This window comes from Cervus elaphus, chromosome 15 (genome assembly GCF_910594005.1).
Source record: "Cervus elaphus chromosome 15, mCerEla1.1, whole genome shotgun sequence".
NCBI classification, from domain to species: Eukaryota; Metazoa; Chordata; class Mammalia; order Artiodactyla; family Cervidae; genus Cervus; species Cervus elaphus.
The window spans coordinates 55,148,324-55,170,625 of NC_057829.1; the positions used below are offsets into that span (position 1 = coordinate 55,148,324).

Sequence of the window (22,302 nt, forward strand, 5' to 3'; positions counted from 1 at the left end):
AGTCATATCTAACTCTTTGCTACATGACTATGGCCTGCCAGGCTCCTCTGTCCATGGGATTCTTCAGGCAAGAATACTGGAGTGAGTTGCCATTCCCTCCTCCAAGGGATCCTCCAAGGGATCTTCCATACCCAGGGATCGAACCCAGATCACTCACACTGCAGACAGAATCTTTACGATCTGAGCCACCAGGGAAGTCCACCATTTCAAAAAAGAAGTGTTTTTTCAATATTTATCTTATTAGCTGATTTTTAAACCATATGCTTTGTTGTTCAGTCACTAAGTTGTGTCTGACTCTTTGTGACCCCATGAACTGCAGCACGCCAGGTTTCCCTGTCCTTCACTATCTCCCAGAGTGTGCTCAAGCTCATATCCACTGAGTCGGTGATGCTGTCTAACCATCTCATCCTCTGCCACTCTCTTTTCTCTTTGCCTTCAATCTTTTCCAACATCAGGGTCTTTTCCAGTGAGTTGGCTCTTCACATCAGGTGGCCAAAGTATTGGAGCCATACGCTTGCACTCACTTAAATGAATGATTCAGTTGAAAGAAATATTTTATTATTTTTTAAAAGATTAAAAAATTAATTTTCTCCTTCATACTGAAAAACATCCAATAGTTTTAGTATGCTTCGTAGAGTAAGAGGAAACCCAAAGCTCAAACAACTGTGAGTGCAGAATTGGTCTTGAATTATCAAATCAGAATTAAGTTTGCATGAAAAATGCTTTGAAAGTGATTTCAGTCTGGAGTTTTTAACTAATTTTGTTTTAGGCATTAAGAAGAATACTGCAGTGAGTGAGTGAAGAATCTTTCCAACTCAAAGAACACACACAGTGTGGCAGGAAAGCAAAGGATGAAGTGATTATGTAAACACAGAAGAACTAACTTAAACTATTTAAACCTCCTATCTTAATTGCATACTAGACAGGAATGGTTTCTTCTTCAGGGGCTCAGATTGCTAGTTGGGTTTTTTTGTCCTGATTAAATTAATTAGATGGATAGATGTTGTCTCTTCTTCCGTTCATCATATCTTTCTTTCTTACTCTTGTGGCAGTCACTCCAACATATATATTTTTACAGATGTTTCTTCTAAACATTTAAAGATAAGCTTTATTAGTTGAGTGGAGAAATAGCTCTATTAAAATTTCAGTTTCTTCATTTCTTAGGAGTTATTTTTGGAGGCTTCTAGTTGTTATTTTTCCGGTATCAAATTGAGAAGCTGGTAGGCAGGGTCTGGGTATCTATGTCCCAAATGGAGCTATGTATTGGGGTGTATGCATTCCTGGCCACTGTTTGTCACTTCTTGCTTTAGGTTTTGCTTCCTCTGCCACCTCCTTCTCCTCCTGCCCTCAACCTTTCCCAGCATCAGGGTCTTTTCCAACGAGTTGGCTCTTCTCATCAGGTGGCCAAAATATTGGAGTTTAAGCATCAGCATCAGTCCTTCCAATGAACACTCAGGACTGATTTCCTTTAGGATGGACTGGTTGAATCTCCTTGCAGTCCAAGAGACTCTCAAGAGTCTTCTCCAACACCACAGCTCAAAAGCATCAATTCTTCGGCACTCAGTCTTATGATCCAACTTCCACATCTGTACATGACTACTGGAAATACCATAGCTTTGACTAGACAGAACTTTGTCAGCAAAGTGATATCCCTGCTTTTAAACAGCACTGATTCTGCTCATCAGTAGGACAGCCAGAAGGAACATGTGGGAAATATTATGGTTGAAAAATTTCTCACAAGCTCTAAGCAAGCTCTTCCAGAAAAAAGAACGGCTCAAGATAATTATTCAATAGTATTTTTTTTTTTTTTTGGCCTGCTGATGTGTATAAACAATTATGGGAAGAGTTGACATTGCGCCTCAATTTAGCCCTCTTCCAGAAGCTCATTTCAAGCATTCCACTCTGACTGCCAAGCCTGCTAGTGTTACCACTTCAGCAGAGAACAGGGAGGCCACAGATTTTTCCTTACGATTTACCCTTTACCTCCTTACTGCCATTCCTAATCTCCACATTTCATCACTATGAGAAGTCCTCTGTAAATACCATCACTCCTTTGGTTGTCCCTCCCTCCCTTCATCACACCTTTCTTGCAAACTCTCCACACTATCTGAGACCAACTCCCTGAGATATTAAATCAATGTCTCTTTTTCACATAAGGAAACCAGGACTCAGAATTAAGAGATTTAGTCAAGGCACACATAGTTAATAACAGTGGTAATTTTAAGGATAATAACAAATGCTTTGTGTCAAGCATTGACACAAATACAGTCTCTTTTCATTTTCATAATAAACCCTTTCTCCATGTTGATACATACATAGAGGTTCAGGTTAGGCTGAATAGGCTGCCCAAGGTTACCCTGCCAGTCACTGAGGCATTCAGTCTGACATTCAGTCATTCAATAACTCTTAATTGAGTCCATAATCTCTGCAAGTAGTGAACTGGGGATTGAGTCTACAGTGGTGGACAGAACAGATATAGACCTTGCCCTAATAGTGACACCATAGTGGGAAATATTTATTAAGCTTTTAGTAGACTCTGGACATCATTTTATTTTACTCTCACCACAATTCTGTGATGTAGATCTTGTTAATATAATATGCAATTTTCAGATGAGAAGTTGAATCTTGAAGAAGGATATTCCTGAGGCCCTACTGCTGATAGATGAACAGATTAGGATAGGTATATGAACCCTGACTTCAAAGTTCATTCTTCTTATCACTATGCTATGGTGGCCATGGATACTAGCAATAAACCACAGATAAACCCAGGAGAATTTCAGGTTGTCTTATTGGAAAGGAAAATCTAGGGCCAGTGGACCTCTTTTTACCCGGCAAATAACATCACCTTCTTCTGCCCTGCCAGTCCACAGGGTTTATGGAACTGTGTGCACAGGTGTCAGCCAGGCTTTGCATTCTTATAATTTGCATGATGTCAAGCAAACCCAACTTTTAATGATTCCTATTGAAATGATTCAATAATTTCTATTGAATGTAAAAAAAAAAGCCTGTCAAGTTAAAGAGAAATAGAGCATTTATAAACATTCCAAACATTTGTTTTGTGTTGGCTGGAGTTGGAGTCTCAATAAAAGCTCCAAGTGTGACTAATAATTATAATCTAATTTAGTGCACTGAATTGGAAAGGAGTAATTACTACACAGGACTTTTTGAAGTAAATGATTTATGGTTGACCTACAGTAGATTATTAATTTGGAAAAGAGAGGAATTTTAATGCAAATTAATTGAATTTGGAGTCCTTTCCAATTAGGTTGATAGAGTAGTGGAAAATTCCAGGGTCTTACAATACTGGCTGAATTCAGACTTGAAATATGGTGTAAACATTGTATTGGTGTCTGGAACTTGGGTGTAAAGACACAAGCTTCATGCCAGACACTGAGCTTTTCTGATCTGATCAGGGAAGAGCCCTAAAAGAAAAACTGACCTTCTTCAAAAAAGGAAATGTTCTCTCCTCAAGTATTTATATGCTCCAAGATAGTTGTACTCTTTCTGGAGCCAAGAAGAAGCACCATCACCACATACTGAGTGGTGTTATGTTCCAAGTACTCAACCTTCACAAGATTGACATTTTGCTGTGGGAATCTGTTCTGTGCATGTAGGATGTTGAGAAGCATTCTTTGCCTCTACCCCTCAGATGCCATTAGCATCCCTCACTTGTGAGAACCTCAGATGTTTTCAGACATTGTTGAGTACATCCTATGGGAGGGGGGCAAAATTGCCCCTGGTAAGAACCACTGTGCCAGACACTTAATGTGCATTATTTACGTCATTCCTGACAATATCCTGAAAGGCCAGATGTATTAGTGTCCATTTCAGAGATGAAAACCCTGAGGCTTACAGAGGTTATACTTTACCAATCACATAACTAATACATGTGGAAGCCAGGATTTAAACACAGACCTGTATGGACTCAAAGCCTCTATTTTCAGGGAAGTGATGTTTTTGAGGTTGAATCACCTCTCATTTTTAATAAATAAACAGAAGTCAGGCAGTTTAGTGATGTGGTCAAAATTACATAACTCACTTATAGCAGAGGTTGCACTACAACTTGGGCATCCTTAAACAAGCTGGTCATGGGAAGTAGAGATTCAGCTGATAAATGAAAAGCACATTCACAGTGACTTTGGCTGGTTTTTTCTCTTTCAATTGTTACTCTTTTATTTGTTCAGTTTAGCTTTTGAGTATAAAAGGATCTTTAAACTTGTGTCCATTAGCTCTCAAATACATACTGAGAGTTTAAAATTTGTTTCTTTTAATATTGGAAAGAAACAGACCCTTGGATGGTGGCTGCTATATAATTATTTATAAAAGCATTGCAACCCACTCAAATATTTTGCCAGTCTATCCTCACCACCACCCCTAACCCCAACCCAGCAAGTATAAAGGAAGCCAAACAACCCAGTGAGAATTCTATTCTATTCCTAGCATATTCTGGTACTGCTGGTGAGCCAGGGGGTAAAGGAGTAACTAACTGGATGACTATAATAAAATAGCAACAGACAGCCTCAGATCAGAAATTTGCAATGGCCACTCCAGCCAGCATTATTATTCAAATCCACATGTAACGCAGTGGGGCCTGATCTGAAATTTCTGCCTGGTGGGTGCCTAACCACAGAAATCAATGTTTTCTCTATAGAAGATAGGCAAGGGCTTTCAGAATCTGTTAGGCTGAAGAAATCTAATAGAGAGATCTGCATAATTAGTTCTTTGACTAATCTTGCTCTTGCCTTGGGGTGAGAGGCAATTTAAGCTGCAAAAACATTTTTGAATATTTGAACTGCAGGGAAAAAAATGTTCAGGATTTGTAGACTTTTCAAAATCCAGGGCAAGATATTTATTCTTCAAATAGAAGGTCCCTGGAAAATCTTCAGCCTTTTGGAATATAGGGTTTCCTGGTGATGAGTAGGTTTTCTTCTGGTTCAGAGATGCTGCCGAGTTCTGATGTGTGTGTGCTCATGGGTTATCTGAGGCTAGGGAGCCCAACCACGGATGTTGTCAGGGAGCAGGGCAGGACCAATGTGGAAAAGTCAGACGGGCAGAGTGAGAATTAGCAGGCAAATAATACCTACTCGGAGATGCTAGATGATATAAAGGAAATTATTCCAAGATTTAAAGATATAGTACATTTTTTTAGGTTTTGGGGTTGACTGTGCTAGAAGGCAATGGCAACCCACTCCAGTACTCTTGCCTGGAAAATCCCATGGATGGAGGAGCCTGGTAGGCTGCAGTCCATGGGGTCTCGAAGAGTCGGACACAACTGAGCGACTTCACTTTCACTTTTCACTTTCATGCATTGGAGAAGGAAATGGCAACCCACTCCAGTGTTCTTGCCTGGAGAATCCCAGGGACGGCCAAACCTGATGGGCTGCTGTCTGTGGGGTCGCACAGAGTTGGACATGACTGAAGTGACTTAGCAGCAGCAGCAGTGCTAGAAGGAACCACTGTAAAGATAGAATATAGAGTTTGAAGGCTCATCCCTGGAGTCAGATCATCTGCATTCCAATTTCAGCTCTCCCACTCACTGGCTGTGTGACCTGGGATGAGCTGTTTAATTTTTTGTCTTTGTTGATCTTTTTTTTTTTTGTTGTTGTTGTTGATCTCTTCATAGAACAGGCTTAGAGTAAGAGTAACCCCATGGAGTTGTTCATAAAGGTTAACCGAGACAATCCCAATCAAGATTTAGATCTGGGTATAACACATAGCACTCAGTGAATGCTGGCCATTACTGGACAGTCCAGCCCACCAATGGGGTAAATCAGTTCAGTTCAATCAGTCAGTCATGTCTGACTCTTTGCAACCCCATGAACCACAGCACGCCAGGCCTCCCTGTCCATCACCAACTCCCAGAGTCCACCCATGTCCATTGAGTCAGTGATGTCATCCAACCATCTCATCCTCTGTCATCCCCTTCTCCTCCTGCCCTCAATCTTTCCCAGCATCAGGGTCTTTTCAAATGAGTCAGCTCTTCGCATCAGGTGGCCAAGTATTGGAGTTTCAGCTCCACCATCAGTCCTTCCAATGAACATCCAGGACTGATCTCCTTTAGGATGGACTGGTTGGATCTCCTTGCAGTCCAAGGGACTCTCAAGAGTCTTCTCCAACACCACAGTTCAAAAGCATCAATTCTTTGGTGCTCAGCTTTCTTTATAGTCCAACTCTCACATCCATACATGACCACTGGAAAAACCATAGCCTCGCCTAGATGGACCTTTGTTGACAAAGTAATGTCTCTGCTTTTGAATATGCTGTCTAGGTTGGTCATAACTTTCCTTCCAAGGAGTAAGCATCTTTTAATTTCATGGCTGCAGTCACCATCTGCAGTGATTTTGGAACCCAGAAAAATAAAGTCAGCCACTGTTTCCCCATCTATTTCCATGAAGTGATGGGACCAAATGCCATGATCTTAGTTTTCTGAATGTTAAGCTTTAAGCCAACTTTTTCACTCTCCTTTTTCACTTTCATCAAGAGGCTCTTTAGTTCTTCTTCACTTTCTGCCATGAGGGTGGTGTCATCTGCATATCTGAGATTATTGATATTTCTCCTGGCAATCTTGATTCCAGGTTGCGCTTCTTCCAGCCCAGCGTTTCTCATGATGTACTTTGCATATAAGTTAAATAAGCAGGGTGACAATATACAGCCTTGACATACTCCTTTTCCTATTTGTAACCAGTCTGTTGTTCCATGTCCAGTTCTAACTGTTGCTTCCTGACCTGCATACAGGTTTCTCAAGAGACAGGTCAGGTGGTCTGGTATTCCCAGCTCTTTCAGAATTTGCCACAGTTTATTGTGATCCTCATAATCAAAGGCTTTGGCATAGTCCATAAAGCAGAAATAGTAGGGCTCAGAAAAGTAATGGTGGAAGAGCTGGACTTCTTCCCAATGGATCACTATAGCGCCTCTTCCCAGTACAAATGACATGACCAGCCCCTGGCGGTAGTAGGAGTCTGGCACAAGTGGGAGCTTTCAGAGCTCCTGAAAAGAAGCACAAGCTCCTTTGCAACTAAAGAACCTCCTTCTTCAACACAGTGACTTCTGGGAATGTGAGCCATTGCTGTTGAGCCAGGAAGCATTAAACATTGATACCTAGCTCATTTCTGTCCATTCAGGACACTATTGGGTACACATAGGCCTGGTTGAAGTTTAAGTATAAAGCAGAAGATCCTAAATGTCTATAGGAGAATATTTCTATCAAAAAGTTGAGATTATCCCACCTTGAAGAAAGGTAAAATGAGATACCTCACTGCATATGTTTAGGCTTCGATGTTGAATATGTTTTTATTGATAACATACCCCTTTCAGTACATAGAATAAATACATATATTTAACTGGTGAGCCTATCTTGGCCACAATTGCTTTAGGTTTTACTGCTTAATAAGGGCTTCCCTGGTGGCTCAGTGGTAAAGAACTCGCTTGCCAATGCAGGAAACATAAGAGACGCAGGTTCAGTCCCTGGGTTGGGAAGATCCCCTGGAGAAGGAAATGGCAACTCATCCAGTATTCTTGCCTGGAGAATCTTATGGACTGAGGAGCCTGGTGGGCTACAGTTCATTGGATCACAAGGAGTCAGACGCGACTGAAGTGACTTAGCATGCACATGCCTAATAAACTGGGTCTTTGTAAGTGAGAGAAAGCAGTTGAGCTAATAATCACTGGACCTTCTTTGAATAGTCAGTGAGCAGTAAACCTCAGTTTCTCAACACGGCCTTAGTGGGGATGGACAAGGAGCTGGGCCTGATGGGAGGAGCCAGTGGGACCCAGAATGTGGACCAGACCACGAAGAGGACTATACTGCTCTTACATGGTGGGCCTCAAAGGTCAACCGATTCCAGCCTCTGGGTTTCTGAAACTCAGCCCTCTTCTAACTCTCTCCTAGCCACAGGCTTTGTCAGGCAGAGGTCAGCCCAGCCTATTTACAGTTTACGGGTGCTGCAGGGGGAAGGGGGCAATACTGTGTCTATCACCATTCATCATCATTTTCAGAAATAGAAAGCCTGGATCATTGGCATATCCTTTTCTGAGACTAGGGTAAAAGAATGGGAGCAGATGTATAAGTGGTGTGGCTTTTTTCCCTCTGTCCACTTTCCTCTTTTAAAATGCTCAATTTGATCAGACCATGTTGAAGCAAAGAGGATTAAAATAATCCAAGATCAATTCCTTACTAACATAGATGACATTTGTAACAAGGTTATTGCACATCCAGGGAGCAGATAAGCTCTTTTGGATATTGAGGAAAAAGCAATCAGTTTTACATTACCAGGCTTCTGGAGCAGAGTTAGAGGTTATTAGAGATCAGGGATATTTACAGATGAGGTGAAACTTTAACTCCAGGAGACTAGAATTTGGAAATGCAATGTTGCTTTTTTTTTTTGGACAGCCAGGACAGCTCTTGAAGACTCTGTTTATCTCTGAGGTGACTGGTGCTTTGATAAAAGAAAAGATGCTTTTAGTCTTTCCCATTTCATCCTTTCAATTTTAGGTTAATAACTTTCCTTCTTCAGCATTGTGGATGTGTTAGATTATTACAGGGAAAAATATATATAGTATGCAAATTCATCCTTTTCGAGCCTTTGGATATCAACAAAGTTACTGATTTTCAGAAACAAAGAATATGATTTATATAATATGAACTTTTAAAATTGAGTATGCATACTTTTGAGTTGCTCTTAATTTTAGGAAAGCAATTTGAGGATTTTATAGAACATAATGACAGCTTATACAGCTTTGTGTGACAACTTTTTTTTTTTTAAAGGAAATTAATTTCATTCCAAAACATTTTGAGACATTTTTTATCACTAATCATGTAGAAACTAAGTAAAAAATATCCCATGGGCCCTTGTATTAGTGAAAGAATTAAAATGCTTAATTGCATTTATTGCTTAATTCAATCAAAATACACTTATTCCTCTCAAGAAAAAAAATAGACTTATTTGGAAGTAAGAACATATCCAGGTTGAAATAGCAATAAAAGTGAAAAATAACACAAAGAACCAAATTAGAAATTTTTATTAAAGAACACATCACTGCAATGAAACACATCAAGGTTTCTGACATTTACAAGCTATGTGACTTTGGATGAAAGATTTACCCTCTTTTTACTGCATTTTCCTCATGTGGAAAGTATTGATTCAAGGCTTACTTGAGATCATGTATATAAAGTGTCTGGCATTGTGCTCATTCTACAAATATTAGTCATTACTTTTTACTTACATACTTGGAATTTAGGTATCTTGTTCATTTTTAAGTGCCCATAAAACACCTTTAAATATTTTTGAAACAAGCAGGAATAAATTCTATATTAATGTGTTCACTTTGTGGCAACCACAGAAATGGAAAATGACCTTTTGTGGAATTGCTTATTGTATTTTTTAATTGGAATATAATTGCTTTACAGCATCGTGTTAATTTCTGCTGTACAACGTGAATCAGCCCTATGTACACATATAGCCCCTCCCTCTTAAGCCTCCCTCCCACCAGCCCCCCACCCCACTCTTCTAGGTCATCACAGAGCTCCAAGCTGAGCTCCCTGTGCTATACGGCAGTTTCCCACAAGTTTACACCTGATAGTGTATATATGTCAGTGCTATTCTCTCATTTCATCCCATTTTTCTTTCTGACCTCACTCTGTATGACAGACTCTAGGTACCTCCACTTCCCTACAAATGACCCAATTCACTTCTTTTTATAGACTTACTGTATTCTTTTTAAAATTAATTAATTTATTTTAATTGGAGGCTAATTACTTTACAGTATTGTGGTGGTTTTTGCCATACATTGACATGAGTCAGCCATGGGTGTATATGTGCCCCCCCATCCCAAACCCCCCACCCACCTGCCTCCCCATCCCATCCCCCTGGGTTGTCCCAGTGTACTGGCTTTAAGTGCCCTGTTTTATGCATTGAGCTTGGACTCGTCATCTATTTCACATATGGTTATATACATGTTTCAGTGTTATTCTCTCAAATCATCCCTCCCTTGCCTTCTCCCACAGAGTCCAAAAGTCTTCTTTATATCTGTGTCTCTGTTGCTTAGACTTACTGTATTCTTACCTTAAAAAGCCTATCTCTTCTACTGAACTGAAGACAAGGACTTCACCAAGGCATGGGGGAGAGGGAATGTCCTAAATGGGAGAGGGCTCACATAAACTTCTTAGAGGATTGTTATTGTTGTTGTTGAGTCACTCAGTCATGTCTGACTTTTCTGCGACCCCACAGACTGTAGCCCACCAGACTCCTCTGTCCATCAGATTTCCCAGGCAAGAATACCGGAGTGGGTTGCCATTTCCTTCTCCAGGAGATCTTCCCAGTCCAGGGATCAAACCCATGTCTTCTGCATTGGCAGGTGGATTCATTACTGCTAAGCTTACCAGGGAAGTCCCTCTTAGAGGCTAGGATAATCATATATCTGCTGCCAAGAACAGTCAAAGCTCATGTCTGTTATTTTGGCATAATTACTTATAGTTGTCATTACACTAAAGTGTTTTGGTTGGACAATACAATTTATGGTCACTCTAATGACAACTCCACTGGGATGTCCCTGGAAAGAGAGCAAGTTGATCCTGACAGAAGCTTTGAGAGAAGCCAGGGAATTGTTGCTCAGATCTTGGCCAAAAAGTTGACCTATGTCATCTTAGAGAAAAGACTTTTTCAATGTCTTAATCCTAAGAAGTCTTAATAAATTTTCCCATGATTTCATTACATATGAAAAAAATGCAGCTAAACACAGTCTGATTAATTAGATCAATTGGGTCTTAAGTCTTTTTTTAAAAATTTCAATATATTAAAATTAAGGACATGACCAAAAAAGTCCTGGATGTGAACGAGCTGCTTCTTTGGGTGCACTAGGGTGACAGATTCTTGATGAAGGTTCAGTTCAGTTCAGTCGCTCAGTCATGTCTGACTCTGCGACCCCATGAATCGCAGCACACCAGGCCTCCCTGTGCATCACCAACTCCCGGAGTTTACTCAAACTCATGCCCATCGAGTCGGTGATGCCATCCAGCCATCTCATCCTCTGTCATCCCCTTCTCCTCCTGCCCCCAATCCCTCTCAGCATCAGGGTCTTTTCCAATAATGAAGGTTACTAGAGTTTAGATCTGGTCCTTGACTGTGCAGATTCACAAATTGAATTTTCTAATAGACCTCTCAAAGCCCAAAGATTGGGTACAGAAGGAAGAAAACTTCTGGTTTTGAGGACAATGAAAATAATATCAATGGCTAGCAAGTGTCAAGCACTGTTCCAGGCACTTTGAATGAGTCATTTGGTATCTTTTGTTTCACAAGCATAGCACTTGAAGCCGAGTTTTCCTGGGGTATGACCACACTTCATCATAGCAGACACTTCAGTTCATGGGTCACACTGTGCCCAGGCTTCTATAGTTTCTAAAAAGATTTATAAACATTTCAAAAAGAGAAAATACTTATAATTACACATTTCTAAAGTAAATGCACTAGGTAATGGGAATTCTAGGGAGAAGTCTATTCCCATATTTTCAACAGGGACAATTGAGTCTCTTATTTGTGTAATTTATATTTGTCTGTATACCATTCAGATACAGACAGCTGATTTTGGAAATAAAGACAAGACAAAACAAAACAGAAAACCTTGTTTTCCTAAAAAGAAGGATGTCATTAGATAGTTTTGGAGAGTTGGGCTTGCTGAAAATGCCGTCATAATCTCAGTACAAATCCATTGGAGTTAAGCGGATTTTTCTGACCCCACCGTCAGTCTGTGATAAGCTTGATTTAAATCTTTGGCTCAAAGATCCCCAAAGCATTACCCAAAGGATGAGCCTCCTCACCTAGAACCTAATCTCATACTCTAGGCTAATCAGCAAGCGCTAGAAGTGTTACTATATCCCATGGAACTAGAATCGGTTCAGTTCAGTCACTCAGTTGTGTCCGACTCTTTGCCACCCCATGGACTGCAGCATGCCAGGCTTCTCTGTCCATCACCAATTCCTGGAGCTTGCTCAAACTCATGTTTATCGAGCCAGTGATGCCATCCAGCCATCTCGTCCTCTGTTGGAACTAAAATAAGAGTCCACAAAGGCTGAAGTCAACTTAGAATCACAGACTCTTGAAGCCCCAAAGTGCCTTAAAGAACATATAATTAGATATCCACCTAAGGCCACATCGTGCTCAGAGAGGTTAACGTTAGTGTCTGGAGTGGGAAACAGGAGACAAATAGCTAATTTCTTTTCACAAAGAGAAGCTTCATGACCAGATGCCCTGTCTCTGGTCTCTAATAGTTGTGGGATCTGGGGAAAAGCACAGAAATGCCATGTTGAAGCAGTTGCATTTGGGTTTCACTGTTTTCTTATCTGTATGTTAACTGCTTCCTTGCTGATCATTATGTAAAGCAAGTGTAATGAAGTCATTTTGCTGGTGCTGATTCCAGAAGACAGTGAAATTTTGCTGGTGGTGATTCCAGAAAACAGGGACATCAAAGAAGAGGTTCTGGCTGAGACTGAGGTGCCTAATAAACAAAGAAAAGCAAAATGCACCCAGAGAAAGAAACTTCTATAGCATTACAAACCTGGAAATGCCTGAGGGCTATCATCCATCCACCAGTTTCATTTTGCAGATGGGAAAACTGATGAAGAGAGAACATATTCTCTGCTCTGAAAGGCAGAGTGAACACCTTGAAGGATGAGAAAGAGATCTTGACTTGTAGTCTTGCACCATTTCAAAAGATTGATGAGACTGTTCACCCTCAATTGAACTTTACTTTTCTCTCTACTTCTGCGGTTTCACTCCTAAGTGAAGCTGGGCATGGGTGTGTGATGGATGTGTGCCCATGTAACCATATCACATTCCATGTCACTACACACCAAGCTTACTCACGACATCCCTACCTTCATACCCACTCCAGGAGAAGACAAGTCTGGTTGGTGAGAGGAAGCCTGTAAGATTTTATGGGGATAAGCAGGCATCATGGGGAGGTCCCAGTATCTGAAAATGATTGACATTAGCAATGATTGACATTGCTAATTCTCACATTGTTAGTAATTCATAGTCTGCTTCTAGCACATTCATATTTAGGAAAACAAGGGAAACTTAGGAATTTTTTCTTCTCTTTCAAGATTAATTTATGTGTTTTGGGAAAGTATTGGCTTCCTTCCCCAGTTCTTCAGCTGTTATCTAATGCAATGAATCATCTTGAGTTCCTCATGTCATATTATTTTCTTTTTCTTTCCAGCATAATGGAAGAATATAAACACTCCCAGACATATCACAATTGGGGGAAAATGGACAAATTATTTTCTGTGAAGAGATTAATGGCTGATGTTTACAACATGCTTACTATTTGGGCTTCTCTTCTTTACTTTGGAAATGCATCAAGCCTTCCATGTATGCTAAGTCGCCTCAGTCGTGTCCGACTCTTTGTGACCCCATGGACTGTAGCCTACCAGGCTCCTCTGTCCATGGGATTTTCCAGGCAAGAATACTGGAACGGGTTGCCATTTCCTCCTTCAGGGAATCTTCCTGACCGAGGGATTGAACCCTCGTCTCCTGTGTCTCCTACACTGGCACGCAGGTTCTTTACCGCTAGCTCCACCTGGGAAGCTCAAGCCTTTCATGGTCAAGTGCTATTCATCCCAGACAGACTCAAGTGTTCCTGGTCCAATGCTATTGTGCTTACCATTTCAGGGTTTAAAGGATGAAACTCTTTTCCATTTTGCATCTTGGGCCTACAAAATGAGCAGCCCGTTTCCCAATATTTAAGATGATTCTTCATTCCACTTGTATATTTCTCTCTGAATTTTGGACATTTTGATACTTTTTAAAAGCATCTTTACTAAATAGGCAGATTCGAACAAACCTTAAACAGACATTGAAAATAATTATTTAAAGTCCTTGTTTTTTGAAAAAATTATGAGCACTCTTTCATCTTTTAGTTAGGAGTTTTCATCACCTAGATTATTTTTGAGTACACAGCACAAAGTAGGGAGATGTCAGAAAATCAAACAGTAGTTTGTATTTGGAGGTTAATGTCCAGAATGCAGTTTGAAAGCAAATAAGAGTCCTAAAATGCAAACTTGAATTCTACTGAACTACTTCTGTAACTTACAGAGTAACTTAATTTTTCCTTAACTCAGCCTTCAGTCCTTCTCCCCACCAATCTTCTTATGAGATTACAGCTGAATTGTTTCTGCTATGGGTTCTGACCTACTCATTAATTATCTGGGTCTTCTCTCTTCCATATCAGCCTCTGGTGTTTTGTCAGCTTATCTGGCCTCTGGTCCTCTGAAAGGACCAAGGACAGGAGGAGAGGAGGAAAGCAGACCTCATTTGATGTCTGTCCGTCATTAATCCAGGCGAGCTCCTCTTCTCTAAACATAAAATCCACTTACCACTTGTGGTTCCTAAAATGTATCTCAGTGTTAATAGCTTTATTTAAGGGGAAAAAGAAAGTTTTCTGGTCAAATATATTTGGAAACTGCCATGTAAAATTAAATGAGCTGTTTATTGCAGACCTTCTCCAAGTTTTAAATATGCTAATGTGCATTATGAATCTCTTAGAGGGCAATGTAAAGTAGTATACAGCTTTTCCCAAACTTATTTTACTGAGAAATATTTTTTTCTTCTGGGAGCATATTTTGAGACTAGTGTTTTAGGGAGCATAATTTTAAAACTCGTTTTAATTTGTCTCTTTAGCTCAGTTTTTCCCAAACTTCAGCCACCCAATTATCACCTTATCACTTTTTTGCTGACATTTTTCTTAAAATCAACTCACTTTTTAATTTAAATAAACTTATTTGAAAAGGAAATTACTGTGATGGGAAAAATAAGAATCACTTGCCATAAACAGAAAAATAACCATGAAATTAAGTAGGATGAAGCAACATTCAGTTCAGTTCAGTTTAGTCACTCAGTCGTGTCTGACTCTTTGAGACCCCATGGACTGCAGCAGGCCAGGCTTCCCTGTCCATCACCAACTCCTGAAGCTTGCTCAAACTCATGTCCATCGAGTCATGATGTCATCCAACCATCTCATCCTCTGTCTTCCACTTCTCCTCCTGTCTTCAGTCTTTCCCAGCATCAGGGTCTTTCCCAATGTCAGTTCTTCACATCAGGTGGCCAAAGTATTTGAGTTTCAGCTTCAGCATCAGTCCTTCCAATGAATATTCAGGGCTGATTTCCTTTAGGATTGACTGATTTGATCTCCATGAAGTCCAAGGGACTCTCAAGAGTTTTCTCCAATATTACAGTTCAAAAGCATCAATTCTTTGGCACTCAGCTTTCTTTATAGTCCAACTCTCCCTTCCATGCATGACTAGCAGGAAAAACCATAGCTTTGACTAGACGGACCTTTGTTGGCAAAGTAATGTCTCTGCTTTTTAATATGCTGTCTAGGTTGGGCATAGCTTTTCTTCCAGGGAGAAGCGTCTTTTAATTTCATGGCTGCAGTCACCATCTGCAGTGATTTTGGAGCCCCCAAAATAAAGTCTCTCACCATTTCCATTGTTTCCCCATCTATTTGCCATGAAGTGATGGGACCAGATGCCATGATCTTAGTTTTTTGAATGTTGACTTTTAAGACAGCTTTTTCACTCTCCTCTTTCCCTTTCCTCAAAGGCTGTTTAATTCTTCTTTACTTTCTGCCATAGGGTGGTGTCATCTGTATATCTGAGGTTATTGATATTTCTCCCAGCAATCTTGATTCCAGCTTGTGCTTTATCCAGCCCGGCATTTCACATGATGTACTCTGCATATAAGTTAAATAAGCAGGGTGACAATATACAGCCTTGACGTACTCCTTTTCCTATTTGGAACCAGTCTGTTGTTCCATGTCCAGTTCTAACTTTTGCTTCTTGACCTGCATACAGATTACTCAGGAGGCAGGTAAGGTGCTCCGGTATTCCCATCTCTTTAAGAATTTTCCACAGTTTGTTGTGATTCACACAGTCAAAGACTCTGGTGTAATCAACCAAGCAGAAGTATGTGTTTTTCTGGAACTCTGTTGCTTTTTTGATGACCCAGCAGATGTTGGCAATTTGATCTCTGGTCCTCTGCCTTTTCTAAATCTGGTTTGAACATCTGGAAATTCCCAGTTCACGTACTGTTGAAACCTGGCTTGGGGAATTTTGAGCATTACTTTGCTAGGGTGTGAGATGAGTGCAATCGTGCAGTAGTTTGAACATTCTTTGGCATTGCCTTTCTTTGGGATTAGAATGAAAACTGATCTTTTCCCATCCTGTGGCCACTGCTGAGTTTTCCAAATTTGCTGGCATATTGAGTGCAGCACTTTCACGGCATCATCTTTTAGGATTTGAAATAGCTCAACTGGAATTCCATCACTTCCACTAGCTTTGTTTCCGGTGATGCTTCCTAAGGCTCACTTGACTTTGCATTCCATGATGTCTGGCTTTAAGTGAGTGATCACAGCATTGTGATTATCTGGGTCATGAAGATCTTTTTTTGTATAGTTCTTCAGTGTATTCTTGTTACCTCTTCTTAATATCTTCTAATACTTCTGTTAGGTCCATACCATTTCTGTCCTTTATTGTGCCCATCTTTGCCTGAGATGTTCCTTTGGTATCTCTAATTTTCTTAAAGAGATCTCTAGTCTTTCCCATTCTACTGTTTTCCTCTATTTCTTTGCAGTGATCACTGAGGAAGGCTTTCTTATCTCTCCTTACTATTCTTTGGAACTCTGGATTCAAATGGGTATATCTTTTCTTTTCTCCTTTGCCTTTCAATTCTCTTCTCTTCCCAGCTATTTGTAAGGCCTCCTCAGACAACTATTTTGCCTTTTTGCATTTCTTTTTCTTGGAAATGGTTTTGATCCCTGCCTCCCGTACAATGTCAGGAACCTCCATTCATAGTTCTTCAGGCACTCTATCAGATCTAATCCCTTGAATCTACTTGTCACTTCCACTGTATAATCATAAGGGATTTGACTTAGGTCATACCTGAGTGGTCTAGTGGTTTTCCCTACTTTCTTCAATTTAAGTCTGAATTTGGCAATAAGGAGTTCAGATCTGAGCCCCAGTCAGTTTCTGGTCTTGTCTTTGCTGACTGTATAGAGCTTCTCCATATTTGGATGCAAAGAATATAATCAATCTGATTTTGGTGTTGACCATCTGGTGATGTCCATGTGTAGAGTCTTCTCTTGTGTTGTTGAAAGAGGATGTTTGCTATGACCAGTGTGTTCTCTTGGCAAAACTCTATTAGCCTTTGCCCTGCTTCATTCTGTACTCTAAGGCCAAATTTGCCTGTTATTCCGGGTGTTTCTTGACTTCCTACTTTTGCATTCCAGCCCCCTATAATGAAAAGGACATCTTTTTTGGGTGTTAGTTCTAGAAGGTCTTGTAGGTTTCATAGAACCATTCAACTTCAGCATCTTCAGCACTACTGGTCGGGGCATAGACTTGGATTACTGTGATATTGAAGGGTTTGCCTTGGAAACGAACAGAAATCATTGTGTCATTTTTGAGATTGGATCCAAGTGCTGCATTTCAGACTCTTTTGTTGACTGTGATAGCTATTCCATTTCTTCTAAGGGATTCTTGCCCACAGCGGTAGATATAATGGTCATCTGAGTTAAATTCACCCCTTCCAGTCCATTTTAGTTTGCTGATTCCTAAAATGTTGATATTCACTCTTGCCATCTCCTGTTTGACTACTTCCAATTTGCCTTGATTCACGGACCTAACATTCCAGGTTCCTATGCAATACTTCTCTTTACAGTATTGAACTTTATTTCCATCACCAGTCACATCCACAACTGAGTGTTGTTTTTGCTTTGGCTCCATCTCTTCACTCTTTCTGGAGTTATTTCTCCACTGATCTCCAGTAGCATATTGGGCACCTACTGACCTGGGAAGTTCATCTTTGTGTCATATCTTTTTTTCTTTTCTTACTGTTCATGGGGTTCTCAAGGCAAGAATACTGAATTAGTTTGCCGTTCTCTTCTCCAGTGGACCACATTTTGTCAGAATTCTCCACCATGACTTGTCCATCTTGGGTGGCCCTACGTGGCATGGCTCATAGGTTCATTGAGTTAGATAAGGCTGTGGTTCATGTGATCAGATTGGTTAGTTTCCTGTGATTGTGCTTTTCATTCTGTATGCCCTCTCCTGGAGAAGAATAAGAGGCTTATGGAAGCTTCCTAAAGGGAGAGAATGACTGAGGGGGAAACTGGGTCTTGTTCTGATGGGCTGGGCCATGCTCAGTAAATCTTTAATCCAATTTTCTGTTGATTGGTGGGGCTGTGTTCCCTCCTTGTTATTTACCTAAGGCGAAACTATGGTGGAGGTGATGAGGATAATGACGACCTCCTTCAAAGGTCCCATGCATGCACTGCTACACTCAGTGCCCCCAGACTGCAGCAGGCCACCGCCGACCCACGCCTCTGCTGGAGACTCCTGGACACTCATGGGCAAGTCTGAGTCAGTCTCCTGTGGGGTCACTGCTCCTTTCTCCTGGGTCTCCAGTGCCTACCATCTTGCTGGTGCTTCTCTGTCCTTGGATGTGGGGTATCTCCTCATAGTCGTTCTAGTGCCGTGTAGCCGCTTAACAAACAATAGCAGTTTTTTTAATATTACCTAACATTCAGCTCATATTTTAAAACTTTTGTTCAAGAAAACTTTGCTTCAAGAAACCTTTGAGTGTTCTCTAGATGATTTTCTTTGGAGAATGTCAAGTTATTTGATAGTGTCCAGTGTTGTAAACTAAGGCATATTAAAAACTTGAAGAGTTTATTTGAGAAAAAATCAATTTGAATCAGGCAGCATCCAATCTAGCAGAGAAAAAGAGCTCCAGACAACCGCATGAAATGAAAGACTTCTATAGCCAGAAAGGAGCAGAACCAGGAAGTTATGGTAGGCAAACAAGTGAGTTGGTTATTGCAAAATTACTTTCCTTCAGGGGATGGCAGGCAGATGACCTGACTAGTACTGATCTGGTGATTCTTGATTGATTGGTTTATGTTTCCATTTTTGGGAGAGCTGAAGCTATAATTAAGTCTCAGTTTGGTGACAGGGCCTCCTAAGTGAGTCCTTTTAGGGACTATGATCTTGTTTTAACACCAGTCAGTGATGAAAAAAATATTCATTATCTACTCTCCACTGCCATTTAATTTGGGGAAATACTGATGAAGTCTTTTTATAAATGTTTCCAGTTTCACTTCATAACATTTGAAGTATTTTGAGTTTTTCAGATGAGTTGATAAATAAAACATTCTACTTAAATGAAAGTAGAGTTTCAAGGCAAACCACTTCAGTATTCTTGCCTTGAGAACCCCATGAATGGTACGAAAAGGCAAAAACATAGGACACTGAAAGATGAACTCCCCAGGCCGGTAGGTGCCCAATATGCCACTGGAGATCAGTGGAGAAATAACTCCAGAAAGAGTTATTTCAGTATTTTTTGGTTGTGAAATGGAAGAACAAGATTAGGGAAAATTAGAGAGCAGAGCCCCATCAGTGCTGTGTCCAATGGAGAGAAAGAAAAAGTTATATTAGGTGCTTATCATATGCCAGGTACTAGCCTAAAAGATTTTTATCTGTCATCTTACTTCATTATCATAATACCTATGTAGTAAATACTGGATTATTTTCAAGGTGGCTGTATACCGTTAGGCAAGGGGGTAAGTGAGGCTTAAAATCCAACTTCCGTTCCACTCCTCAAACTGTGTCCATTGGTAGGTTTAAAGGCCTTTTCCCAATTCGCAACAGATTCATGTATGCTGGCTACAGCCAAGTCAGGTGGCTGAGATATCTGGGATGCAAGGCAAGACCCCGATCTTTGTCTCTCTATAACTAGAATTGTACACTTTTTAAAACAAATTTTTAATTTTGTTGGAGTATAGTTGTTTTACCATATTGTATGTGTTTCAGATGTATAACAAAATGATTCAGTTATATGTGTGTATATATATACACACATATATTCATTCTTTTCTCATATCTGTTATCAGAGAACATTGGGGCAGAGTTCCCTGTGCCGTACAGTAGGTCCCTCTTGATTTATCTATCTTACATACAATAGTTTGTGTGTGCTCATCTTAAGCTCCTGATTTACTCCTCCCTCACCCCGCGTTTTCCCTTCGGTAATTGTAAGTTTGTTTTTGACATTGCTTCTGTTTTGTAAATAAGTTAATTTATATCTTTTTAAAAATTAGATTCCACATATGAGTGACATCACGTGATATTTGTCTTTGTCTGACTTACTTCACTTACTACGATAATCTCTAGGTCCATCCATGTTGTTGCGCATGGCATTATTTCTTTTTTTTTTTAAGTTGCTTTATTTATAATGCCAACTTTAAAAGCCATGAAACTAAAATTAACTGAACAATAAACTAGGTGAAAATTGCATTCAAAAAAGGGAAAGTCCAAAATGTCACTTTCTATAGAGAACCCACCGGAGAAGGCAATGGCACCCCACTCCAGTACTCTTGCCTGGAAAATCCCATGGATGGAGAAGCCTGGTAGGCTGCAGTCCATGGGGTCGCTAAGAGTCGGACACAACTGAGCGACTTCACTTTTTTCACTTTCATGCATTGGAGAAGGAAATGGCAACCCACTCCAGTGTTCTTGCCTGGAGAATCCTAGGGATGGGGGTGCCTGGTGGGCTGCCATCTATGGGGTGGCACAGAGTCGGACAAGATTGAAGTGACTTAGCAGCAGCAGCATAGAGAACCCACAGTTCAGTTTTATTCAGAACAAAGAAACTTTTGATCACGCTCGAAGAAACCGAGCTGTAAGTGTGGGATCTGTACTGAAACTACACGTGCAATGAGGACAACACTCTAGTAATACAATTGGCTTGCTGCTGCATTTGTTGACTGTTTTTCTAATATTAACAATTACAAACAAATTATAAACAAATACTAGTGCAACTAGTATTTGGAGTAACCCTTACAGTGTTAAAACATCAGACACAAAATTTCACTTCTCCTCATACCACTGGTTTTCTATGTGTATGTGAGCTTCCTCTTCTTCAGTGAAATCATTTTTGATATTGAATGTCTTTCAAATCTCCTCAGGGGTTTTCCCCTGGATCATACTGGGAACAGTCTTGCAAGTAACATCAAGCAAAACTTTGATGTCTAAGTATTTTGCTGCCAGTGTAAGCTCAAAAGGTGTTCCTTGGTCACCTTTCAGAATGTCTTGATCCCAAACAGGGTTATCATCTGTTCGCTTTTCTTTATTCTCATCCCACTGAACGATCTTTTAAAAATATTGCTGCATTAACATTTGGCAAGGGGACTAGAGCATCATCTTCATCATCCATTCTCAAATCTTCTAGTATGGTCTTCACAGTCACAGATTGTTTTGCAGTTTCAACATCCACTTTGAATATATCTCCATCAGAACTCTGAAACTTAATTGAAGGCATGGTGTTAGGTCTCAAGGAGACGGCAGGCATGAGGCTGAAGAGAGAGGGCAGTGTCTGCAAATGGCAAAACAGAAAGACAGAGAACAAGGCCAATACCTATTTCATTCTTTTTCATGGCTGAGTAATATTTCATTGTATATATGTACCACATGTTCTTTATGCATTCCTCTGTCGATGGACATTTAGGTTGCTTCCATGTCTTGGCTATTGTAAATAGTGGTGCAGTGAACATTGAGGTGCATGTGTCCTTTTGGATTATGATTTTCTCTGAATATACACCCCCGATGAATCAGTAGGTAAAGAAACACCTGCAGTGCAGGAGAGGCAGGAGATGTGAGTTCAATCTCTGGGTCAGGAAGATCCCCTGGAGCAGGGAGCATGCCATCCTCTGGAGGGCATGGCAACTCACTCCAGTATTGTTGCTGGCAAAATCCCATCGACAGAGGAGGCTAGTGGGCCATGGTCCATGGGGTTGCAAATAGTCAGACACAGCTGAAGTGACTGAGCACAAACAGAACACAAATTGGCTCACATGCCCAGGAGTGGGATTGCTGAGTTGTATGGTGGTTCAGTTTTAGGTATTTTTAAGGCGCCTCCGTACTGTTCTCCGTAATGATTGTACCAATTTACATTCCCACCAACAGTGTAGGAGGGTTCTCTTTTCTCCGCACCCTCTCCAGCATTTATTGTTTGTAGACTTTTTGATGATGATCATTCTGACTGTGTGTTAGTCACTCAGTCATGTCCAACTCTTTGCAACCCTGTACCATGTCAGGCTTCTCTCTCCATGGAATTCTCCAGGCAAGAATACTGGAGTGGGTTGCCCTTCCCTTCTTCAGGGGATCTTTCCAACCCAGGGATTTAACCCAGGCCTCCCACATTGCAGGCAGATTCTTTACTGCCTGAGCCACCAGGAAGCCTGCTGATGGGTGTGAGGTAA

At 40.6% G+C, this 22,302-nt stretch overlaps 1 long non-coding RNA gene and 1 pseudogene across 1 annotated transcript in view; one reads left to right on the forward strand and one right to left on the reverse strand.

Moving 5' to 3' along the window:
• The window catches only part of LOC122708986, a 255,778-nt gene that overhangs the window by 156,900 nt on the left and 76,576 nt on the right, over positions 1-22,302 (forward strand). The gene's annotated exons all lie outside the window — the stretch shown is intronic.
• LOC122708982 lies at positions 20,912-21,393 on the reverse strand (annotated as a pseudogene).